The sequence below is a fragment of the Muntiacus reevesi genome, chromosome 2 (genome assembly GCF_963930625.1).
Source record: "Muntiacus reevesi chromosome 2, mMunRee1.1, whole genome shotgun sequence".
Classification (NCBI taxonomy): Eukaryota; Metazoa; Chordata; class Mammalia; order Artiodactyla; family Cervidae; genus Muntiacus; species Muntiacus reevesi.
In genome coordinates this window covers 162,650,808-162,672,834 of record NC_089250.1, presented here as the reverse complement: position 1 = coordinate 162,672,834, position 22,027 = coordinate 162,650,808, and positions in this window count along the sequence as shown.

Sequence of the window (22,027 nt, the reverse complement as noted above, 5' to 3'; positions counted from 1 at the left end):
GTTTACTCAAATTCATGTCCATTGAGTCGATGATGACATCCAACCATCTCATTCTCTGTTGTCCCCTTCTCCTCCCACCTTCAACCTTTTCCAGCAACAGGGTCTTTTCAAATGAGTCAATTCTTCCCATCAGGTGGCCAAAGCTTTGGAGTTTCAGCTTCAGCATCAGTCCTTCCAATGAATATTCAGGACTGATTTCCTTTAGGATGGACTGGTTGGATCTCCTTGCAGTCCAAGGGACTCTCAAGAGTCTTCTCCAACACCACAGTTCAAAAGTATCAATTCTTTGGCGCTCAGCTTTTTATAGTCCAACTCTCACATCCATACATGACTACTGGAAAAACCATAGCTTTGACTAGACGGACCTTTGTTGGCAAAGTAATGTCTCTTCTTTTTAATATTCTGTCTTGTCTGATTGTAATTTTTCTCCAAGAAGCAAGCATCTTTTAATTTCATGGCTGCAATCACCATCTGCAGTGATTTTGGAGCCCAGAAAAATAAAGTCTGTCACTGTTTCCATTGCTTCCCCATCTATTTGCCATGAAGTGATGGGACCAGATGCCATGATCTTAGTTTTCTGAATGTTGAGCTTTAAGCCAACCTTTTCACTCTCCTCTTTCACTTTCATCAAGAGGCTCTTTAGTTCCTCTTCGCTTTTTGCCCTAGGGGTGGTGTCATCTGCATATCTGAGGTTATTGATACTTCTCCCGGCAATCTTGATTCCAACTTGTGCTTCCTTCAGACCAGTGTTTCTCAAGATGTACTCTGCATATAAATTAAATAAGCAGGGTGACAATATACAGCCTTGACATACTCCTTTCCTGATTTGAAAACAGTCTGTTATTCCATGTCCAGTTCTAACTATTGCTTCCTGACCTGCGTATAGATTTCTTAGGAAGCAGGTCAGGTGGTTTGGTATTCCCATCTCTTTCAGAATTTTCCACAGTTTGTTGTGATCCACACAGTCAAAGGCTTTGGCATAGTCAGTAGCAGAAGTAGATGTTTTTCTGGAATTCTCTTGCTTTTTGATGATCCGACGGATTTTGGCAATTTGATCTCTGATTCCTCTGTCTTTTCTAAATTCAGCTTGAACATCTGGAAGTTTGCAGTTGACTTACTGTTATAGGCTGGCTTGGAGAATTTTGAGCATTACTTTGCTAGCGTGTGAGATGAGTGCAATTGTGTAGTAGTTTGAGCATTCTTTGGCATTGCCTTTCTTTGGGATTGGAATGAAAACTGACTTAACAAAAGTAGAAGATATTAAGAAGAGGAGACAAGAATACACAGAAGAACTATACAAAAAAGATCTTCATGACCCAGATAATCATGGTGGTATGATCACTCACCTAGAGCCAGACATCCTGGAATGTGAAGTCAAGTGGGCCTTAAGAAGTATCACTACAAATAAAGCTAGTGGAGGTGATAGAATTCCAGTTGAGCTATTTCAAATCCTAAAAGATGATGCTGTGAAAGTGCTGCACTGAATATGCCAGCAAATTTGGAAAACTCAGCAGTAAGGACTGGAAAAAGTCAGTTTTCATTCCAATCCTAAAGAAAGGCAATGCCAAAGTTAAGGCATAGAGAAGTGAAAATTGCCCAAAGTGACACAGGGAAATATCAAAGCCAGAACTGTGAGTGCAGGCAGAGGCTGGTGTGTGTTTTAACCACTACTCTGTGCTACCTAGTCCAGGAAACCCTCCAGTGTATTGGGTGAAACTAAACACCGGCCTGTACACTCCATTGACTCCATTTCTTTGAATGGTTTTGTCTCTGTCCTTGCCAGGGAGACGCTAGGGGCTGAAGGGAAGACCTCCTGCTACCTACATGTACTCAAAATGTTGTCAAGTCTAGTGGATTTTCCCCTCAGAGTTTTCCAGTTCTTTCTGTCCCTTCCCTTCACATCAATGCAGCCCTGGAGCTCAGGAGCTGGTTATGGCTCTGGATTTTAGAGGATTAAGAAGGAGGAGCTTACAAGGGCATCCAAGTTCTGCCTCTCCCTTCCCTGCTGAAAGATCTGGTCTCCAACCCTGTGAGAGCCTCCTGTCCAACCTGCTAGCCTCCTGTCTATTTTGACCCCAGTCCCTCCTATTCTAGGCAAAGAACTGGCTGTGTGAGGCACACCCCATAGTGCTTATATAAAGGCAGACTGTGGGTCCCCCTCCAGCCATGCAGAAGCAAAACTCCTCAGTGAAGCCTCAAGTCTCCGTTTTAACAAGTTCCCCAGGTATTCTGAGAGGCAGCTTGGTTTGGGGACTGTTTCCCATTTACTCTCCCATCAGGCCATTTCTGTCTTGCGTCGACACCCTTAATGTCTCTCTCTTACCGTGTAATTAACATACCCCTTTGCTTACCTGCCTGGAGCTGTTTCCCTTGTGGCCTGGGCAGCTTTTCCAGTGTCATTTTCAGCTGCTACTCCACTTTGTAGCTTCTACTCCAGCTGCATCAGATCATACACCTGGAAGGATGCGCAAGGTGATGGTTAGCAGTTGGAATCATTCAGCGACAGGGGACCTTTGCCAAGCTTGGGAGCTTCCAAGCAGAGACCTTGTGAATGAGTGAGGGAGAGGTCTCTCTGGTCAGGCTAAATGATGTCTGGGAGCTCTCTAGGGCTCGCGAAAGCTTGTGCTGAGCATAACCCCATCTCAGGTAGTGTTTAGACGCTGATTTTGATGACTGTCTGTGTTGTTTTTGCTCAGGGCCCATCTCCCGAAGTGGAGGGCAGAGTTTGTTTTAAATTCCATAACTTCAACATTGGGGTGCTACACTCATAGGCTCGGAATCTCCAAGGAACAACATTCCTCTCTGTTAAGCCCTGTTCCTCGTCCTCATAATCTGGACTTGTCTCTGTCCTGGATGTTGGCTGCCCATGGTGATCTCCCTGCTTCTGAAGAGCAAGTGAGATTGGCTTCTGGGTGCTTCCTGTAGCCTGTTCTTCAGTCTCTGCTGTTGTTGTTTAGTCGCTAAATTACATCTGACTTTTTGGTGACCCCATGGATGTAAACTGCCAGGCTCCTCCGTCCATGGGATTTCCCAGGCAAGAATACTGGAGTGGGTTGCCATTTTCTTCTCCAGGGGATCTTCCCAACCCAGGGATCAAACCGGTGTCGCCTGCATTGGCAGGCAAGATTCTTTACTGCTGAGGCACCAGGGAAGCCCATGTGTCAGTTACTCTGGTATTTAAGTATAATAATCCATTGAAACAGATATTATTGTGCCCATTTGACCAGGCAGGAAATTGAGGCTCAAATATTGAGCAATCCCCCTTGAGTCATATTCCTGTTAACCAGCCAAACTAGGATTTGAATCCATGTCAGTCTGACTCTAAATCTCTTACTCTTTACTGAACACTTGGCTACAAAACAAGTTAATCCTGTAAACAATATTGCAAAAAGAATGCTTAACCTGCTAAAGAAAGCAAATGCTTCGGCAGCACAGAAACAAAATTTACCACTGGCCGATTGATATATTAGTTACAAATCAGATTACGTTGTCCATAAAGCATTTCCTAAAGGAGCTCTATGTGGCAGTGATGTTAGCAAAGTATGAATTATTTTAGTACTTGAGAGTTACTTAACTATTTGTCATTAAAAATAATTACTTATTCAGACTTTCTTCTAACTCAGACTGGCAGTTTCCTGGAAGTAGACTGACTTAGCATTTCCTACCATTTGCTAATTCACTGGGCCACAAAAACAATCGGTTTGACTTGCCAATGTACTTAGTCCTGGCTCTGTTTATCAAATATGCTGATGTCTTTAGCTGTCCCCACCACTTCCCCACAATCAGAATTAAACCCTTCTCCTTCCAGCTTAATCTCATGCACTGGTTTGCTAAATTTTGTCTCCTAGGTGTCTGGCACAGAGTTATGTGCTCAGTGAGTATTTGTTGAAGGGATGAAGTAATGTGCTTCTTTGTTGCGTTAATCAAATTGTTGAACAGGACAGGGCTAAAATGCGCATCCCAGTTATGTCTTGGGTCTGCATCCTTAGCTACCCACAGGCTTTGCTGCAGTGACCAATGGCTTTCTGATGGCTAAACCCAACTCTTTTCACCCCACCAACCTTTCTCATTGATTAACTTCCAGGACAAAGCTGTCACTTTCTTTTTAAACCATGTCATCTTTTTTTCCTGTCTGTCTCCTCTGTCTATCCCATAAATGCTAGTGTTCTTCCCAGCTCCAGTCTTAGCCCCCTTCTCTCCATGGGGTCTGATCCACTCACGTGACTTCTGGAACTACATTTAGGGTGACGACTCCCAAATTCATCTCTCTTCCAAGTTTTGGAAACACAGATCCAACGACTTATTGAATGTCTTCTCCTGATTGGAAAGCCCTGCAAAAAAATATATTTTTTTTCTTTTCAAAATCTGTTTAGGATTTCTCCCCCTACCCCAAAGTTGAGCCTCTGTATTTTTTTTTTAAGTTTTTTAACTTGCTGAGTGATATCATTCTTTTCTAATCTAGAAACTTCATATTATTCCTCTCTGCTCTCCCATCATCTTCTAGTTAGTCACTGAATCCCAGAAGTGTCCCACAAAGCCAGCCTTCATCGTCCTGAACTCTGTCTCCATTTCCTTCATAGTCAAGTTCATCTTCACACAGGCTGCTAGACTAGAGCCTCATGTAACAGCAGAGCCAGCCATCTCAGACTTCTCCTGACTGTAGGCAGACAGCGGTTGACTCTGGGTGTCCTCCAAACTCGTTAGTGATTGGAGGAGCTACTGCGCCACACATGCAGACTGATCAGTGAGGAAGAGGCTTCCAGCTGGTCAGAAGTAGTCCAAGACACAGACATAGGTTGGTATCCCTGCTGGCTTCTCACCATCCTTATGTGCTGTGGTCCTCAGGTCAGCATCCAATGAACACTGTGGACAGAGGAGGGTCCTAGGGATGCTTGCAACCTGCCACGTGGAACCTGTTATTGCCGGTTGGGTTGTGCAAATGGTCTTCCTGGTGCAGCATTGTTTTCTCTTTGGTAAAAAGTACTGTATTTGGCCACCTGATGAGAAGGGCTGACGCATTTGAAAAGACCCTGATGCTGGGAAAGATTAAAGGCAGGAGGAGAAGGGGACGACAGAGGATGAGATGGTTAAATGGCATCACCAATTCAATGAACTTGAGTTTGGGTAAGCTCTGGGAGTTGGTGATGGACAGGGAGGCCTGGCATGCTGCGGTTCATGGGGTCGCAAAGAGTCAGACACGACTGAATGACTGAACTGAACTGAACTGATTGCCACTGTGTGCGTGTATGTATGTGTGTGCAAGTTGGCATATATCAGTATGAGAGTGTGTATGCATGTCTGACTGTGGGTGAGGATGTGTTTTAATCAGCAAATTCATACTAAGGAATCTCTAACCCACATGGCCTGGAAGAAAAAGACTAGGTCAGAATAAGACCAGGATTGAATCTATTAGCAAAACCTTGTGCTTTTAAATTGGAACCATTGGAAAAATTTACTCTGCTTAAAAAAACCTCGGTTGCCTTAGTGTTGTCTGTAGGGTTGAGTGTGACCTTTTGTCCTGGGGTCCAAATCTCTGACACTGGACCTCACCCCCCACCCCCTACACCCGCCCCAGCCTGCCCTGCCCCCACTGCATCCCTGCAGCCACAGCGCCTCTTTGGACAAGGAAGGGCTCTCAGGACTCCATGCTGTGTACATACTTCATCCTGCCCTTTGTCCTCTCTGCCCTTCTTTCTGACATCCTTGTTCACCTTCCCACCAACATCCACCCTGTTGGGCATATCCCCAGCAGGTTTCTTGTCAGAAAAAATGTTGGGTGCCATTTAAATTCAAATTTCAGATAAGCGACTAATAATTTCTCAGTATATGCTCCAAATAACTTAGCCACTGTTTATCTGAAATTTAAAATGAACTCTGTGTCCTGTATTTCCATTTGCTCCATCTGGTACTCTGACATTCCTTCTCCCTCCATAGAACATCGTGCACAGATCTCCCATAGCTCTTCTTATAGTATGATGATTTGTTATTATTATTATTGAATCAGCCATAGGCATACATATATCCCCTCCCTCCTGAACCTCCCTCCAATCTCCCTCCCCATCCCACCCTTCCAGGTTGTACAGAGCCCCTGTTTGAGTTTCTTAGCCATACAACAAATTCCCATTGTCTATCTACTTTACATATGGAAATGTAAGTTTCCATGTTACGCTTTCCATACATCTCACCCTCTCCTCCCCTCTCTCCATGTCCACAAGTTTATTTTCTATGTCTGTTTCTCCACTGCTGCCCTGTAAATAAATTCTTCAGTACCATTTTTCTAGATTCCGTATCAATGCATTAGAATACAATGTTTCTCTTTCTCTTTCTTACTTACTTCACTTTGTATAATAGGTTCTAGGTTCATCCACCCCATTAGACCTGACTGAAAGGCATTCCTTTTTATGGCTGAGTAATATTCCATTGTGTATATGTACCACAACTTCTTTATCCATTCATCTGTTGATGGATGCTTCCAAGGTTGCTTCCATGTTCTAGCTATTATAAGTAGTGCTGCAATGACCAATGGGATATATGTGTCTTTTTCAGTTTTGGTTTCCTCAGGGTAGATGCCTGGGAGTAGGATTGCTGCAATGCAATCCCTATGAAATTACCAGTGTTATTTTTATTTTTATTAATTAAATTATTTTAGTTTGGATGTGCCGGGTCTTCATTGCTGCACAGGTTTTTCTCTAGTTGGGATGAGCTGGGGCTACTCTCCAGTTTTGGTTCTTGGGTTTTTCACTGTGGTGGCTTCTCTTGTTGCAGAGCATGGGCTTTAGGGTGTTCAGGCTTCAGTAGTTGTGGTTTCCAGGCTCTAAAGCACAGGCTCAGTAGTTCTGGCACACGGGCTTAGTTGCTCCACCACTTGTGGGATCCTCCCAGACCAGGGATCAGACTTGAGTCTCTTGCATTGGCAAGTGGGTTCTTCACTACTGAGCCACCAGGGAAGCCCGTGATGATTTCTTATTTTGTCAACTGTTGTCCCTTGCTGTTGTTCTATTGCTAAGTTGTCTCCGACTCTTTGTGACCCCATGGACTGAAGCATGTCAAGCTTCCCTGTCCTTCACTGTCTCCCTGAGTTTGCTCAAACTCATGTCCATTGAGTTGGTGATGTCATCCAACCATCTCATCCTCTGTCATCCCCTTCTTCTCCTGCCCTCAATCTTTCCCAGGTTCAGGATTTTTCCAATGAGTTGGCTCTTGACATCAGGTGGCCAAAGTATTGGAGTTTTAGTTTCAGCATCAGTCCTCCCAATGCATATTCATGGTTGATTTCCTTTAGGATTGACTGGATTGATTTCCTTGGGACTGGATTGATTTCCAAGGGAGTCTCAGGAGTCTTCTCCAGCATCCTAATTCGAAAGCATCAGTTCTTCAGCACTCAGCCTTCTTTGTGGTCCATCTCTCACATCCATACATGACTTCTGGAAAAACCATAGCTTTGACTAGATGGACCGTTGTGGGCAAAGTGATGTCTCTGTTTTTTAATACACTGTCTAGGTTTGTCATGGCACTAGTGGTAATGAATCCACCTGCCAATGTAGGTGATGCAAGGCACACAGGTTCGATTCCTGGGTCAAGAAAATCCCCTGGAGGAGGGCATGGTGGCCCACTCTAATATTATTGCCTGGAGAATCCCAAGGACAGAAGAGCCTGGTGGGGTATAGTCTACAGGATCACAAAGAGTCAGACATGACTTAAGAGACCTAGCATTCACACACACATATATGCTGTCATCCCTACCAACATGCATATCCTTGAGTCAAGATTATGACCATCGACTTACTCAATAAACATTTCTCAGTCATGTCCCATCTGTGAAGTACTATGATAGGTGTGAGTTCCAGGACCACTGAGATCAGTCCTTGCGCTGGAGCAGGGATTAGCAAACTGCTGCCCTAGCCTGGACCCAGCCCACTTCCTTTTTCTACAAGGGCCATGGACCCTGCCAGATTCACTCAAGTACGTATTGTCTGCAGTTACTTTCACGCTACAATGGCAGCGTATGTGGCCTCTTGGCCTGCAAAGCCTTTAATGTTTACTTTCAAGTGCTTTACAGAAAAAAATTGCCAACCTCTGGTCTAAGGATCTTACCATCTAGAGGAGAGAGACAGACATAAACAAGTAAAAGCAAATTCGTCTTTCATCTCTGAAGCCTCATATACATCAATGTGTGGTCCGGGACCACCTATCTTAGAATCACCTGGAGCCTCACTCAGTTGATGCTGATTTCTGAGCCTGGTGATTCTGCCCTTTTAACAAGGCTTCCTGGTGATTCTTCATACCAAAGTCCGAACATCACTGTCTTTGTGCCTGATCCCATCTGGTGTGTGGTCAGCCCTGATGAATGGGTTGGCAGAAAGTATTTGTCTGTTGATTGCATCTCAATTCTGTTAAGGAAAAAAAAAAAGGCCCTTGGCATTGTTTGTTACATAAAGTAATCATTTCAGCCTGTACTGTTGTAAGTTAACTTAGCACAATTATACCACCGATGCAGGTGTGGCGTGGCTGGGCTTCCTCCAGAGAAAATGCATGTCCAGACCATCCTCCTCGACTGTTCTGTGCAACATCTCACTCATCCCAAGGGGTGGTGGCTGCTGTCTGCTCCTGAGCAGTGCAGGAGAGCATCCTTTCCTATGACCACCGTCTTCTACCTCAGGGTCCCTTGCCGGGAGCCGACATGGACAACATCATTCACAGTCAAGTAATCAAAATAAACTAAATGGTTCCTTCATGTCCCGAAGCTCAGAAAATGCTCTGTCTCCTTCTGGTGCCATGTGAGGGGCTGACAGAAGATAAATAAGAGTGAATTCAGCCCATTAGCATTTGGAAGGCAAATGTTTCCGAGTGAAAATAAAGTCTGTGACTATATGTTGAGACAGATGTTCACACTTGCTACTCTTGTTAGAGTCCTTAAGAAAATAAATTCAAGATAAGAGAGCCAGCCACGGGCATTCCTGAGGCCTGCATGTTCCTGGTTCTTCTAGCTCCTACAAGCAGCGTGTGAGCACAAAGGGAATAAAGGATGAAGTAATCTTCCTGGTAATCCCACTTAAGTTTTCTTGTGATAGCCAAATAATTGGGGCAAATGTATTTAAAAGAAAAACTTGGATTATCTGAATAATGAACAACTTTAATGATTCATTATTTCACAAAGAAAAATCCAAACTAAATGTTCTGATGTGTTGGTGAGAGTGAAAGTATTTCAACCACACCTTATGTGGATGGCAACGTGGAACGTAAACTGAACCAGTTCACACTTGTTTCTGCTGTTTGTGTTGAGTGCAGTCACACAGAGGTTCAACTGCAGTCATCCTAAGATAATGGAAATGTCTGGGTCTCACTGAATGCTTCATTCCCTGGGACGGACATCAACCTTCCTCCTCCATTCTTTTTGTTTGACACATGAAGTTATCAGTGGTAGACATGTTTATGTGAATGATTGTTTAGACATATTTTAAATAAAATACCATTGTCTGAACAGTTTGGTTTTTGAGGGTTCAAATAAATGAGAACTGCTTTCTCTCTGACAAGGATTTAGACTAAAAAACAACCCCTCAAATATCACTCTATTTACAATCTTTGGATCTTTTTTAAAAATCCAAACAACCTAGGTCATTCTGAGCTTTATGATTTCTTTGCTTGATGTTTCCCGTGTTTGTTAAATTTATTATATTCCAAACAGTTTATGCTATACTACATCCTGTACAGGATTTAATTTGATGTAAAAACGCTTCTATGAGGACTTCCTTGGTGGGGCAGCAGTTAAGACTCCATACTTCCACTGCAGGGGCACATGTTCCATCCCTGACCAGGGAACTAAGATCCCACAAGCTGGGAGGTGCAGCCAAAAAAAAATAATAATAATAAGAACTCTTCTATGCCTAGTTATATTTTCACATTCAAGGGCCCGAGGTGATTTTTTTTTTCTTTTAATATATTCTTAATAACTTAATACTTTTTTTTTTTCCTGTGCTTCAGTCATTTACAGGGAGTCATTTACAGAAATACACCAGGGAGGGAAACTTGAGTTAAAAACTGTCTTCTCACATTTTTTTAGAAAGGAGTCTTAGAATTGGTTACTAATTGCACCAGCATGGGGCTTATTAGCTGGTTGAAGCCCTATGGACGTAAATCATTAAAGGAGGCCAAATAAATTTTATGTGCAAATCTGAGGTTTACCAAGAAAAAAAAAATAAATCCTCACTTATGTAATCATGCCGAGAAGGGATCAGGTGTTGTTATACATCGAGGACACAAAATAAATATAAAAAGTAAGTCTCCCACCATTCAGCTGTTTTTTATTAATAAACCTCCATCCATCATAAGTTGCTCGGAAAGGTGACCAGATGTTAGAAACCCACTCCACTTGTCACCTAGGTCACTCCTGCAGGAGTTGCAATTTAGTTAATTTCACTGCTACAGTAGCTTGATATAATTAAAGACTGTCGGGTGTGTTTTAAACGCTATTAAGTCATTATGGGTTTTTTGGGGGACCAGGAATGTTCCTTCATTGCAGAAAAGAGGGCCACTTTCTCTTAACACAAAGCAGTCAACAATCTCTACTTCTCTATTTTAAGAGGTTGAAGTTAAAGTACTGAGGGGTGAAATGTGATTCTCTGACATCAATTATGGAAATCAATAAAGAAGCTGCAACACACACGTGCCTTCTCTGCCCTCCCTTGATTGAAGGAGAGACCATGGAGGGCCAATGAGATTGTGCTTGGTTAATAATCAAAGCGATAAATTCTTTATGTCAGAATTGCATTTTTAATGTTGCTGTAAAATTTCTCTCTCTTTTTTGATTTTTGGTGCTGAAGACTGTTTCTGAACCCAATTTACCTAATTCTTGAGAACAGGAAAGACATAGGGAAAAAAGTTTCCCACTGAACCAGTTTAAAATAACATAGATATTGCTCCACAGATCTTTCAACAGGTCCAACCCATAAGCAAAGCAGGAGGCAATTGGAGAAAATCAGGGGCTGAACAGGAATCTAGGAGCAGTCAAGTGCTAAAGAAGCTAAAATAATTGATAGTAGCACCAAATGCCTCTAAATGGATTGAGTAGATGAGCTGGTGGATCATTCTGAACCTCCTTTGCTGAGAATAAACCCCTTTCATGTAAGCCTGTTTTGGTTCAAACAACCTGTGACCTGGATGCTTTCCACCCTGCTGAGTGGGCCTGACATCATCTCAGAGCTCCCCGGGTACCAAGAACCCTTTCAACAACCCCTCTGGGGCACCAGGGAAGAGTGTCCGTGAAATCTTCCACGTGCTTCGTGATCATTTATTTGAGTTTGGTTTTACTGTGTAAGCGCTACAGCAGTTAGCAATCAGATTCCCAGACAAGTCTCATAAATCAGGACAACAACCTTGAAATCCTCCCACCTCCCCCCGACCTCCGCCCCTGCCCCTTTTGTTCTGGAAACAGGAAGACAGGGCATCAAAAGAAGGTGCTGGCTTACTCTCTGGAACCACCTGCGGACCCCTAGAGTCGCCTCTGAGGCATTACAGTGAGGTGTTGACGAGGGGTGAGAGTGCGGTGGTTATCAGAGAGTTTGGAGTTGGTCTATTGTGGGTGTCGAATGAAGCCAGATTATCCTGGGCAACAAAACACTTGTTTTGCCCAGATCTGCAATGTTTGGGGCACTTTGAGAAAGTCCCAAGGGAAGAAAAAGGTCCAAAAGAGAGTCACCAAACTGTTCTGAAGGCTTCAAGAGCAATAGGGCTGTGCTCCTTCAAGGTCAAGGATGTGTACTAGTGTGACTTGGCCAAAGACTGGCTTACAGTCACCGTCGGCAGGGAGCATCAGAGGGTCCAGGTCATTTGGTTTTGACCCAGGGGAGGGGAGTGGTGAATACTATGAATTACCTCATTAGACCTAGGAGGCTTTGGCATAACAATCCCCAAACATATCTGAATGAAAATTCAACTGGACCTCAGACTGGCTTAGGCAGAAGAAGGAATTCATGTCCCATGGGAGCTGATCTAACATTAACTCCTCCTCATGGATATGCCTGTTGGAGGCTGTCATGAAGAAGAGAGGCCTGATCTAATTGGAATCTTGATTTCCAACTTGATCCAATTAGCATGCCTGGTTCGCTGAGGTCCTTTGGGGACTGAAAGGAGTCCAGTGACCAGCGGCAATGGAAAGTTCCTGTTTGGAGCTGGAAGTAAACCAGATGTTGTGTGTGTGACTGGCTGTCAGTGTTGATCTTGGTTCACATGAGGATGGCTCCTTGTAGATGTGTGGGCTAATCAAAGCCAACTGGTTGTCTGGTTTTAAATAGATCTGGCCCACTTGCTTGATCCCCAACCCCCCACCATAACTGATTCAGCCTTTACACAAGTAAAGCTCAAGTTAGGGATTCATCCATCTTTTACTGAGCACTTACAATGTGCCAGGCATCCAGCCAGGCACTGGGGACACACAGACACAGACTCCACCCTAGCAAGGACTTCAAGTCATGATCTGGCCTTGACCTGCTTCTCCAATGAGACGGGGGGCCACATCACACCTTTCGTGCTGCAGTCACCCTGGCCTCAGGGCCTTTGCACATGCTGCCCCTCTTGGAATGTTCTTCCTCCTCCCATCTTTCAGGCCACAAATGTCTTTCCTGACCACTCCTTCTAAGGAGTAGACTTTCTACCCAGTGATCCACCAGATAGTCATAGTAATAGTAGCCATCACTTATTAACTGTATTCATCTTATTCTTTTTCTTTATAGCCTTTACTGCAATTTTAAATTATTTTATATTTGTTTGCCAAGCAGAGCATTGTAGCTTTTGTTCAGTTGCTAATTCAGGTCCAACTATGCAACTCCATGAACTGCGGCCACACCGGGCTTCCCTGTCTTCACTATATCCCGGGGCTTGCTCAGATTCATGTCCATTGAGTCGGTGATGCCATCCAACCATCTTATACTCTGCTGCCCTCTTCTCCTCCTGCCCTCAATCTTTCCCACCATCAGAGTCTTTTCCAGTGAGGTGGCTCTTTGCATTAGCTGGCCAAAATATTGGAGCTTCAACTTTAGCATCAGTCCTTCCAATGAATATTCAGGGTTGATTTCCTTTAGGATTGACTTGTTTGATCTCCTTTATGTCCAAGGGACTCCCAAGAGTCTTCTTCAGCACCACAATTTGGAGCATATTGGATAAGAATGTGCCCTGGGTAAGACTACCTGGGTTCAGATCTTGACTTTGCTACTCCATGACACTGTGTCTTCACCTCAATGCCTGAATTTCTTAATCTGTAAAATGATAATAATTTTTTTAAAAGGTCAGTTTAATTAAATCTTTTAGCTAGTGGTACCACATTTCCCTCTTTTACTTTGGACTATTCGCTTAATAAAACATTAATATAGTGATGGGATAGAGACAGACTACATTCATGCACGGACGACATTGAACTAAAAAACTTGTATTTTCAGACTATGATTATTAAAATAACTATATATCTTTATTAAGTGGAGCAATTAACACCTATAAAATTTGAGGAGGAGATTTTGCTTGCCTGTAAAATATATAAAAATAGTTCTGAATTAGGAAAAGACAGTTACCTTCCAAGCTCACAAAGTGTAGCCTGAGATTTATGTGGTCAGTGGATCCATAAGCGTAAAACAACTGAACTCAGATGGTTCAACTTAATCTCAAAAAAACTGGCCATTTCTCGGATTTAATCATTTGCTATTAATAGCTCAACATAATGAGAAAAGACTAGGTAGTTAACACATCTAAAATATAGTATGTGTTAATGACACGCATAAATTATTGTAAACTGTAACGGGAAGCATGATGAGTAACTTAAAAGAAAATAATTTTTAAAGCATTACAAAAGAAGTGTAACAAGTTGTTGGTGATAGGTAATGTTTTACAAGAGAAGGTACATGTTTTGGAGCATTTTTGAAAGGTGGATCTTGTGGTGAAAAGAAGCCTGTTAGTTTTAGAGTCAAGTACTAATTGATGTGGTTAACATGTGATAATATGGCAGCTGTGGTCATGGGAATGATATGACATATTTCCAGTACTTTAATGAGCAATCTAGAACTTCTTTTGTTCTCTAACAAGAGCGCTTTAAATAATCCACGAATGGTGTGACTCCTGAGTGGTGTATGTATCATCACAGTGTCGATAACGAAGAATTGCTAGCATTCTACCTCCATCACACCATGAACTCTCTGATAGCTGATACCATTGGCAACTGGTATCCTGATGAATTAAGGGGTTTGGTTAACTGAATTACCGTATGTAGCCTGTATAAATTCTGAATATTCAGGCTTGCACCCAATAAAATTCACGGGATATTAATGCGCTGCTGAATAGAATTTCATTTTCCATTCAAAAATTATGTAAGATGATTATAATGTTTCATAGTCACCATTCTGAGCACCGGTGATTATTCTGATGGTGTCGAACTGGTTGGTAGGTCATTTCAGTTGACGTCTCAGACAAACATATTGTTTCTAGACTGGATTTAGATTTAAGTGATAGAGTAGTTCACACTTAGAGCTTTTCGTGGGTCAAGGCTTGGCGAGGCGTGGCATGCATGCCCAGTCATGTCTGACTCTTTGTGACCCCATGGACTGTAGCCCACCAGGCTCCTCTGTCCCTGGAATTTTCCAGGCAGGAATACTGGAGTGGGTTGCCATTTCCTACTACAGGGAATCTTCCCCACCCAGGGGTGGAACCCACGTCTCCTGCATTGGCAGGCAGATTCTTCACCACTGTGCCACCTGGGAAGCCCCTTCGTGGGTCAGGTACTGACCTAGGTCCTTTAGAGTTTAATTCCGTTAGTCGGCACAGCAACTCTTTGGAATAAGTACTAGTACTAATCTCATTTCATGCATGATGAGGCCGGGGCCCCCAGCAGTGAACTTGGGTAATGTTTCTCTTAATAAGTGGAGGTGCTAGGATTGGAATCCAGGCAGTCTGGCTCCAGAATTCATGTTTTGGAACCTTTGCACAATACCAGTCTTTGGTTGGTGTGGCCATTTCTGTGGCTGGCGGGGGTGGGGGTGGGTAAGTTCACGGGAAGGAGCCTGATAAATTACTTAAACATTGAAAAATGTGATGATGATGTCTGTGTATTCCTATTTTTACATGATATCTACATGTATATGGGTATGGTTTGCATAGGCCAGATTTTCACCTCAAATGGATAAGATTATTCTTTTACTTTCTGGCTGGAAATCTCATATCAGTTATCAGAGTCTTGGGTTAAGATTTTCTCTCCTCTGGTGATCTTTTTAAATGACAATACTGTTGGCAGAGAAATAGTTTGTTGGGAATTAAAACATCAAATGCCCCAAGATAATTAGGTTTTGAATGGAATTTTTTCCATCTGTGAAGCACTCTCTAAAGCAGTGGTATCTTGAGGCCTTAGAGAAACACTTAACTCATTAGACTGACTCTTATTGTGAACTTTAGAACTATAATTTAAAAATTAAAACAAGTATAAGTTATTTAACTCTCGTGGGCTATAGCATATATATTGCAAAATAAAGGAATAAAAAAAAATCTATTCTCAAATGCTGGTTTGCAAATGTTTGAGAAATTATAATGTTTATAGATTGTTAGCACAGATTAAAAGTATTATTAATTCATAAATGAGGGCTATTTGTTTATATTTCTTGGAGTGTTTTTAAGTACATTTTTATTGAGGTAGAACATATACAAAAAGCGAATAAATAGTAAGTATATAATTTGATCAAACTTTACAAAATAAAGACGTCTGTAATCGAGCACAGCTATAAATAGCAGGCAGACTGAAACATAGATTACTGGACCCGCAGAAGACCCCCCTTTTGCCTCCTTACAGGCTTACCCTCCAAAGGTCGACGACCCCGACTGCTGCCAGACCCAGTTAATTTTACCTGCTTTTAAGCTTTCTATAATGAGATTCACACAGTGTATATTATTTTGTGTATGACTTTATTCTGATTGTGAAGTTTATTCCTGCACTTGAATATAGCAATATCTTTTTGTCACAGTAATGTATTCCATTTGGGGATTCATTTCATAAATGTCATTTAATGGGCTTCCCTGGTTGCTCAGATGGTGAAGATTCTGCCTGCAATGCAGGAGACCTGGGTTCCATCCCTGGGTCTCGAAGATCCTCAGGAGAAGGGAATGGCTACCCACTCCAGCATCCTTGCCTGGAGAATGCCACGGACAGGGGAGCCTGGCAGAGGGACACAGTTCATGGGATCACAAAGAGGTGGACACGACTGAGCGGTCAACGCTTACAATTTAAATGAGGACTTTCTCCCCTCCAGGCAATGCTAGAATCTTTGAACTTTTCTACACTCTGTTTATCCCTTTCCCTCCTTTTTATTGTTGTCATGCATGTTACTTTCCGTTTTTATATTTTTATAGATTTATTTGAACATATAAAATATTTTTATAGGTTTTTGTATTTACTTAGGACTATCCACGTGACACCAATGACCTTTTTCCATTTCTCTTGATTTCATCCTGCATTGCTGGCTTCCACCTGGGATCATTTTTCTTCTGTCTAAAAACAAAACAAAATGAAACAAAATTCCCTTTAGTATTTCCTTTAATACAGATCTGTGAGGGATTAATTCTCTTAGGTTTTGTTATTCTAGAAATGTCTCTATTTTGCTTCCAGTTTTTGTTTTCCATTTTTAAATCTTTTTATTGAGACATAACTTACGTACAGTAAAGAGCACACATCTTAAATTTATAGCTTAATTCATTTTTATATAGGTACACGCCTGTGTAACTGCCACCAAGATCAAGATATGAAACATTTACAGCATCCCAGGACACTTTTGTGCCATTCCAAGTCCAAGCCTGCCCAGAGGCAATCACTACTCTGACCTCTAGATTAGTGGGTCAGATTAGTTTTACCTATTTAAAAAAATTAATGCAAATTGAAATCACATCAGGTACTCTTTTATTTCTCCTCTCTTTTGCCTAACATTATATATTTGAGTTTTATCTATGTTGTGTGTATAGTGTATAGTATATTATAGTATAATAGTATAGTATAGTATAATACTATGATAATATAGTATTATGCTGTATAGTATTCCATTGTAGGACGTTACCATATTTGATCTGTTTGTGATCATTTGATTTGTTTGCAGTTTTTGGCTATTGTAAAGAGTGCTACTTCCAACATCCTTGCTTAACTCTTTGGAGGACATAGTGCAATATTTTTGAATACATGCCTGGAAATGAAGGTGCTGAGTCATATATATATGTGTGTGTGTGTGTGTATATATATATATATATTTAGCAAAAAAAAAAAAGATAATGTGTCTTTTTTTCCCCTGTATGCTCTAAGCTAAACATATATATATATATTTAGCAAAAAAAAAAAGGTAATGTGTCTTTTTTTCCCCTGTATGCTCTAAGCTAAATATATATATATTTAGCAAAAAAAAAAAAAAAGATAATGTGTCTTTTTTTCCCCTGTATGCTCTAAGAGTTTTGTCTTTGGCTTCAGCTATTTTACTGTAATGTACCCAGAAGTAATTTTTCTTTGTTTGTCTGTAGTTTGATGTTATTTTTCAATTTTGGAAAATTCTCAGCCATTTCTCTTCAAATGTTGCTTCTGCCCCATCCCTTCTTCTCCCATTCTGGGACACTAGTCACGCATATTCTAGACTTTCTCGTCACCCCCTGTGTGCCTCTGATGCTGTTTTCTATGCTTCCCAACTCCTTCGCTCTTTGTTCTTCAGTCTTGGCTATTTTCTACCATGTTCCTCAGTGGTCTGTGTCTCTCTTCAGCCGTGTCTACTTTTCTGTTAAAGTGCTCTGTGGAGTGCTTAGTTTCAGCTATTCTGTTTTTCTAAAACTTCCATTTATTTCTGTTCTAGAATTTCTACATTTTTATACATTTCAGTTCTGTTTTCTTGAATGTATTAATTGTAGTTATATTTTTAAGCCTGATAACTCTAGTATCTGGGTTAACTGCAGTTGGCTTTCATTGCAAATGTTTTGTCTTGGTTCTTGGTGTGATCAGGTAATTTTGCACCTTGAGCTAGGCACTTCTGTATGAATTTTGCAGGAGCTTGGCATGATGTTTTCCTCTTGCAGAGAGAACACACCCTATCCTTGGGCAAGCAGCAGAGAGGCAGATCATTTCAGTCCTGTAAGGGACCAAGGGGCCCCAAGCCTAATTTAGCGCTTTTGTGGTGTTTGGTCCTGTCCTGGTTTGCTTTTCCTCTTAAGATGGCATTCTCTCGTGTTTCCTGGAGCCCCAACTCTTTGGTGGGTCTAGAACTCTTTTTCTTTTTTCTGCCTTTCCATCACTTTGAGATAGCCACAAATTCTGTTCCATTCTCAAGCCCCTTTCTGCTTGGCTTCTTAGCTTCTCTTTCTGTGCTACTTGCTGAGAAAAAGCTTCTAGGAGAAATCTGAGTGTTCGGCTCAGTGCTCTCTACCTTGCTTTTCTCTATATGTTGCCCTTCAAATTCTGGCTGCTTGGCAACTCTGAACTCCAAGTTCTGTCTCTCCAGCTTGAGGGGTTGCCTAACCTCTGCTGGCTCCTCTGCATCTTAGTAGCCTCTTTCCACTTTGCCTCTCAGATTTTTGCTTCATGGCAAACACTGGCAAATGCTCCAAGGAGAAAAGAGGTGTGCAGAAACTTGTGCTCACCTCAGTGAACTTTCCTCCTCTCTGGGACGTGTCTTCTCAAGTCCTAGATACCGTGGCAGTTCTCTGATGCCTTTAGATGGACGGTTTCACTATTTTATTCAGCCTCTCTCCTGCTGAGATCTACCACAAGTTACTCCATCACAGAGGTGAAAAGCTTTTTACCACTTTTAAATTTGAATAAACACATGCTACAGTCTCCAACCAACCTGAAGTTAGACAATAAAATAGAACATGGTGTGACTATTTTTATAATTTCTTCACTATTTGCTGTGATGCATAATAGCTTCTGGAACACCTTAAAATAAAATCACCGAGAGTACAGATTTTGGTTTTGTTATTGTTTAGGTTAAGATAGAAGAGGAAAGGTTACAATGTGACTCAAGTATTTATCTGGTGAAAGACCCCTGGCATCTTGGGATCCTGGTGTAGCTACAATGAGGTCACTGGATGCAGGAAGGGTTAGTACTAAATAAATAACTTGATAAATAACTAAATAACTCATCTCTGTCTCAGTTCCCCATAGGAAAGTGTCCTGAGGTGCAGACACTGATGTCATATCGGCCTTCTTCCCGGGATGTGAGTATCTCAGTGGCCCAGGAAGGCTACAGCTGCCAATCACTCCTGCTGTCATCAGAAAGAGAAGTCCTCTTTTAAATGGACAGCATTTTAAAGGCTGTCAAATAAGAGCAAGAAGGCCAGGAGTCAAGTCTGTCTTGCTCAGAGGGTACCTCATCTTTAGAAAAATGCCTGCTTCAGGTTTTGCAAAGGAAAAATAAGTGGTCGTTTCCCCACCCTTCATTCTTTTGGTAAATATTACGTCCTTACTATGTGTCCAGGTGCTGTGGGGAACACATAGGGATATAAAACATTATCCGTGGCAATTTCAGCAACTTCACACTCTAGGGAGTAGCCAAGATTTGGCTCACAAGTCAAAGCAGCCTGCTGCGTAGGGTGAGCATAATTTCTATGGAAGGTGAATGCGGTCAGAGGTTGGCCGAGGGGGAGATCTATGAGACACAGAGGGATCCAGGAGGGCTTCCTGAGGGAGGCAACTCTCACTGATGCCACTGCTCAGCGGCTCTTAGCCACTGCTTCCTGAGATGACATGATGCCCAGCTCTGCTTCATGCTTTCCACTGGCTCTTTCTTCCTTTTTTGGTTCTGTGGTCTAAACAAGATTTGACAACAACTGCCACTTTAGCATTCTGTGGTTTATTCTCGGGCAAGTCCCTCTCTCCAGGATGATTGGTGTCATGGGACTTCTTCCCAGGCTTTCTTCTTTGAACCTTTGCCGTCCGGATTGAACACTCCCCTGCCGACAGCTGCCTGCACTACACCGTGCTTCTCCTTCACCATCAGCAGTTGCCAGCGGTTGAATGAAAATGCTGGGCGATCAGAGAGAGAACCAGAACCCGGCCTGCTCGGGCTCCATGGCTAGAGCTTGGAAGGGGCTTCAACAAATTAGTGGCATTGAGAGAAAACTCTTTGTAATCATTTCCTCCCTTTTGCTTGTTGGCTCCATGAATTTTCCAAAAGGCTATGGCCAGAACTTTATGGAAACCAAATGATATGGTATTTGAGAGGCATAAAAGATAATTGGTTCAGAGTATCAATTCATCTCTTCCTTGTAGCTCAGGAGAGAGGGTTTCCCAGCCCTCATGTCCTTGGAATTCAAAAGGGGTTTATTACTCAAGGCTGATGTAAATTTGTCAAGTCATTTAGCCTCAGAAGTAGTTTTTTAAAAATAGGTTCGGGCTCCAGCGTGGAGGCATCCTAGTCATAGAGGGGGAGCAGTGAACAGGATATGAAGGAGAAAGGATGGTGAGCCCACGTGGCAGGCAGAGAGCAAGGGGGGCCCACACTGCAGATGGGATTCTCCGAGGTCAAGTACATTACTGAGTACCCAGCAGGGATTCATGCGGTTCAGTCAAATTGATTATTGGAATCGAGTTGCATCCTTGCGCGTACTGGTCCTATACTCTCGCTTAGACATCTTACTTGCCTGAGAATGAATGTCTCCTGGGCTATTCCCTGCCTTGGGGAGTGGTTAGAATGAGGGCTGCAGCACTCAGGAAATTCTCAGACCCCATCATCTTGACCTCCTGGGTTTCAGCAACCTCCCATGCGGCCTTTGTGGACGTGATGGAAAACTGAGAGCCCAGTGCAGTCTGAGCGTCCATATCCAGTTGAAGGAGACCCAGTGGTTGGTAAAAGTGGGCTGAAGTCTACTGCAACAAGGTTTCCAAAGTATATACACACAGTTCAAACATTAGTCCTTGCCTTTGTTCTGTTTAACATTCTATTTTTTAAATTGATTTTTATTGGGGGCATAGTTGCTTTATAATGCTTTATTACTGTCCACTGTGTAGCGAAGTGAATCAGCTATACATATATCCCTCTTTTTGGGTATTTCCTTTGCATTTAGGTCACCACAGGGCGTTGAATAGGTTTCTGTGAGCTACACAGAAGGTTCTCATTATTTATCTATTCTACATCTAGTACTGTATAGATGTCAATCTCAATGTCTCAATTCATCCCACCCCTCCCCCACCCCCCTTTGTGTTTTTGTAAATAAAGGTTAAAAGGAGGATAGTATGGTGTGAATGGACTAGAGGTGCTCACACTTAGTCTTCAAAGGGCCTCATGGGGACTATATTAGGTTTTCTGGTCTCCATGGCCTCAGCTGCATCTTCTCAACTCTGTTGGAGCTGTTGTACAACCCTGCTGTAGTTCAGCCACGGATAACGTGTAATGAAGGAGTGTGGCTGTGTTCCAGTACAATTTAGCTTTGGAAGCTAAAATTTGACTTCCATATCATTTTCAGTTGTCATGAAATATTGTTCTATGGGTCGTCCCCTCCAACTAAGTAAAAATGTTAAAGTCATTCTTAGCTCGTGGGTTGTACAAAAGAAAGTAGTGACTGGACTCAATCCGTGGATGTAGTTTGCTGTCCCCTACAGCAGTGTAGACGGTAGGATGCTTGGAGTCAAGATCCCCAGGAACTGTAAACTAGTTAAGTGATGGACCAAATATACCATAAAGTGTGATGGACTCGTCGACTCGGTATCCATTCGACAAGTATTCATTGGATGTCTACTGTGTCAGTCAGTGTTCTTGTTACTGGCAACCCAATAGCAAACCATATAGCTAAGATCCTACCCTCAGGAGCTTATTTGTGCATGTGTGCATGTGTGTGTGTGTGCACTCTGAGGATAACTGGTGATCACAGTCAATCCTAACGGAAATCAGTCCTGAACATACATTAGAAGGACTGATGTTGAAACTGAAGCTCCAACACTTTGGCCACCTGATGTGAAGAATGAACTCATTGGAAAAGACCCTGATGCTGGGCAAGATTGAAGGTGGGAGGAGAAGGGGATGACAGAGGATGAGATGGTTGG